Source organism: Drosophila montana, unplaced genomic scaffold, assembly GCF_035044405.1.
Source record: "Drosophila montana isolate Dmon_TW-CO22-7 unplaced genomic scaffold, ASM3504440v1 contig_3229_1, whole genome shotgun sequence".
In the NCBI taxonomy this organism is placed as follows: Eukaryota; Metazoa; Arthropoda; class Insecta; order Diptera; family Drosophilidae; genus Drosophila; species Drosophila montana.
In genome coordinates, this window is record NW_026998110.1 from 2,818 (window position 1) to 6,843 (window position 4,026).

Sequence of the window (4,026 nt, forward strand, 5' to 3'; positions counted from 1 at the left end):
ATTCCTCTCCATTATTCTCATCCTGTACGCGAATTTCAATGAAATATATTTATAAATTTGGGTGCAAATTACCCAGCGGATTTAGTAACCCGCATGCCGACGAGTCACTGCCGATGCTAGCGCGTACGCCGACTTGGTTAACTGACCACCCCCTCCTTGAAGTTATTCGATAGAGTATCTTATTATATTTTCTAAATAAATAAAAAAAAAAGTTCCTTTGGCAGGGTTCGAAATCGCAACTGACCGCATTACTTGCTGCCGCCTCTACGCAACAGCCACACCAGCCAAAAAAAAAAGAAATAGTTTCCTCGGCAGGGTTCGAACTTGTAACTGACCGTTGATCATTGTGTTGCTGGGCGAGGTGGGCGGCATCGAGGAGTACGATGTGTGCGCCGCAGTCAAGGATGGACGCATCACAAAGCCTCTGGTAGCCTGGTGCATTGGCACCTGCGCTAGCATGTTTACCTCGGAGGTACAGTTCAGCCATGCCGGCTCCTGTGCGAATTCGGATCGCGAAACGGCTACGGCAAAGAACAAGGCGCTGCGGGACGCTGTTCCGGACCCGTTTAATACGCCTGGCGAGCGAAGAGGGGCCGCCACCGACGGTGCCCATGGACTACTCATGGGCCCGCGAGCTGGGTCTGATCCGCAAGCCGGCATCGTTTATGACCTCAATATGTGATGAGCGCGGCCAGGAGCTGATCTATGCGGGCATGCCAGTCAGTGAAGTGCTCAACAAGGACGTTGGCATTGGTGGCGTCATTTCGCTGTCCACCTCCCTATGTGTGCAAGTTCTTCGAGATGTGACTCATGGTCACGGCTGATCATGGACCCGCTGTCTCCGGCGCCCACAATACCATTGTATGTGCACGCGCTGGACAGGATCTGGTCTCCTCCGTCGTCAGTGGATTGCTGACAATTGGTGATCCCTTTGGCGGAGTTTGTCATGGAAAACTTCCCGCAGTGTCCGCTGCTTAAGTATGCGCTGAAGGGAAGAAAATCACAACCACCAAGAAACCAAATCTAATTCTGAATGTGGATCAACCAATCACATGGTGTGATTGCCACCGCCTTTGTGGATATGCTGCGCAACAGTGGTTCCCATATATGTGGGTGCCATCAATTCGCTGTTTGTGCTGGGCCGCAGCACATAGGCTTCATTGGACACTATATGGATCAGAAGCGACTCACGTAGGGATTCTATCGTCATCCGTGGGACGACATCTCCTATGTCATACCCGAGCAATACAACTAAGAGCTTGTCCATTGATATTACAAATTGTTGGATGTTGTTGTAGTTAAGCACAGATGTTAACCAACTGCCATTGCGAGCATGGATGGCCGCATGGTTCAATTGAGTTTCAATTCTACTATATATACAAGTATGGATCAGTTTACCCCAGTTTGTGTCCCCTCTCTCTCTCCCCCTCTCTCTATTTATATCTCTTAGTTAAATACATTACATATGATTACAGTTTCATAACCAAGCCGCATTTACATGTATACTATTTACCTGCATAAAGTTATTAAGTTACGATACGAAGGCTACCTGCAAAAACACATTTGTAGACGACTGGCTGCAGTCGGTGGATGCAGCAGCCCAAGTAATACAGTTAGCTGAGACTGTAAAGAGGTTTATGCTAGCGGCGGTTTCGAGATGCGCCGCTGGATATCAAACTCGAAGCAAGTTATACAGGAGCTGGAAGACGACTGTGAGGAATTGGACAAGCGTATCAGCACTCAGGATGAAGCGCAAGAGAAGGTCTTAGGACTCTTTTGGCTACCTGGACAAGATATTTAGACGTTTGTGGTGAAGCCAAACTTGATAGGAAGGCATCTAATGAGCGCCCTACTAAAAGACGCGTTCTAAGCGTGATCATGTCTATTTTCGACCCGCTCGGGCTTATAGGATTCTTTAATATACGTGCCAAGATCATCCTTCAGCACATATGGCGATCCAACATCGGATGGGATGACGACCACACCAACGAAGACGAAGACGATTGGCAACACTGGCTTGATCTAGTTTCAAAGTTGAATGCCGTCCGCATTCCACGGTGTATGAAGTGGGTGAGCCGAACCCAGGCTGTACAGATGTATAGATTCGTGGACGCCAGCATGAATGCTTACGCCGCAGTTGTATTTCTGCGGGCTGAACTTGATGGCCAAGTACATTGCAGTTTGGCCGCCTCGAAAACGAGAGTAGCACTCTTGAAGCCCGTGTCCATCCCTCGCATGGAACTGATGGCCACGGTCTTAGGTTTGAGACTCTCCAAATGCATCCAAAAGGAAATGTCGGTACGCATACATAGACTAACATTTTGGACAGATTTAAAGGATGTGCTCTACTGGATCCGTTCCGATGCTCGAAAGTTTCAGCGATTCGTAGCGCTTTGCATCGGAGAGATTTTAGAAGAATCAGATGTGGACAGCTGGCGTTGGGTCCTATCGGCTCAAAATGTGGCAGACGTTGGCACGAAATGGACCAAAATGCTCGATATTCATGGCTCAACCCGGTGGTTCAATGGAACACCATTTTTGTATCTAGAAGAACCGCAGTGGCCACACACTGAAATAGGCCCTTCGATAAACATGTTGTACCGTGCAGAAGAACAGCCCAATCACAAGTCGTCCTGGAGATGCATCCTGCAGTGTTTCAGCAAAGCTGGAAAAATTGAGAGCTCTACGGCTATGCGTACTGGATTTCCTATTGATTATTACTAACTAGATTAGATTGGACGGAGGACTGGATCTGCAGAAGACGCTGCTCGTTAAAGGAAGCAAAGAAATGGATGTGATTTTTATCCGAATATGCCAAGAGGAGTTTTATAGTGAGATTACCTGAATAATGTCGGGCGCCGCTTAACCAATCGCAAAAGCCTGCTGTTCAAGTGCTCCCATTACTTAGATGACTCGGACATTCTTCGTATTAAGGGACGGATAAACAATATATAGAAGGTGTTGAAATCTGCATAAAGCGCACGAAAATTCTGGCAAGACGACATCGATTGACGTATCTGCTGGTTCAGTTTTATCGCCGCAGATATCATCACCTGCACAACGAAATCGTCGTTAATGAACTTGTGACTTACGAGCTTTGGTAAGAGAATTTTCCAATACTTGCCCGTCAGAGATTGGCGACCTGCCAATCGAGCGATTATCGCCCTATACTCCACCGTTCACATATACTGGAGTGGATTATTTAGCTCTCTACGACATTATCGTTGGACAGCGTCGCGAGAAGCGCTGGAGTGTGCTATTTACATGCCTCACGGTGCGCGCCGTTCACCTAGATATAGCTACGTCGCTCTCAAGTGACTCATACTTATGCGTTCTGAAGTCGTTCGTGGCCAGACGCTGCTGCCCCCGCCGCATGCTGTCGGAAAATGGCACATATTTCAGAGGCGTTAGCAGAATATTAAAAGATAAAATTGAACGTATAGCGCCGGCGCTGATCGAGCGACAGTACCCAGAATTCGAGTTCACCTTTATCCCGTCAGGATCACCCCACATGGGAGGATCGTGGGAACGAATGGTGTGCTCTACAAAGTCAATACTGTCGGAGATTCTGACGCACTCTGGGCTACGATAGGAGGTCCTACTAGCAGCATTGGTTGACGTAGAAAGCGTGCTCAACTCAGGGCCGCTCACTTATGTTCCCTTGGAGACATCTGACCCCGAAGCCCTGCCTCCGAATCTTTTTCGTATAGGTCATTCAAGCGGATTGCGTAAAAGACGCTTACGGCAGCATGACGAAGCTAGCTTGGCACGAGGCTTCCGAGTCGCCAGTCATTTGGCTGACCAATTTTGGAAGAGATGGTTGCGCGAGTATCTGCCTACACTCATCAGACGTACCATGTGGTCTCAACCGCCGCTCGAGCCAATATCAGTCGACGACATCGTCATATTAGTGGACGACCGTGCCAAGCGAAATTTGCTGGACAATAGGAGTGGTCGTACGTGCACCGTTCAAAGGATGGCCAGGTCCGTAGCGCCATGGTGCGAAACGCCGATGGAATTATTACT

General features: G+C 48.4%; 1 pseudogene; it reads left to right on the forward strand.

Moving 5' to 3' along the window:
* The first annotated feature begins 337 nt into the window (after nucleotides 1–337).
* LOC135433794 (ATP-citrate synthase-like) lies at nucleotides 338–1,348 on the forward strand (annotated as a pseudogene).
* The last annotated feature ends 2,678 nt before the right edge of the window (nucleotides 1,349–4,026 follow it).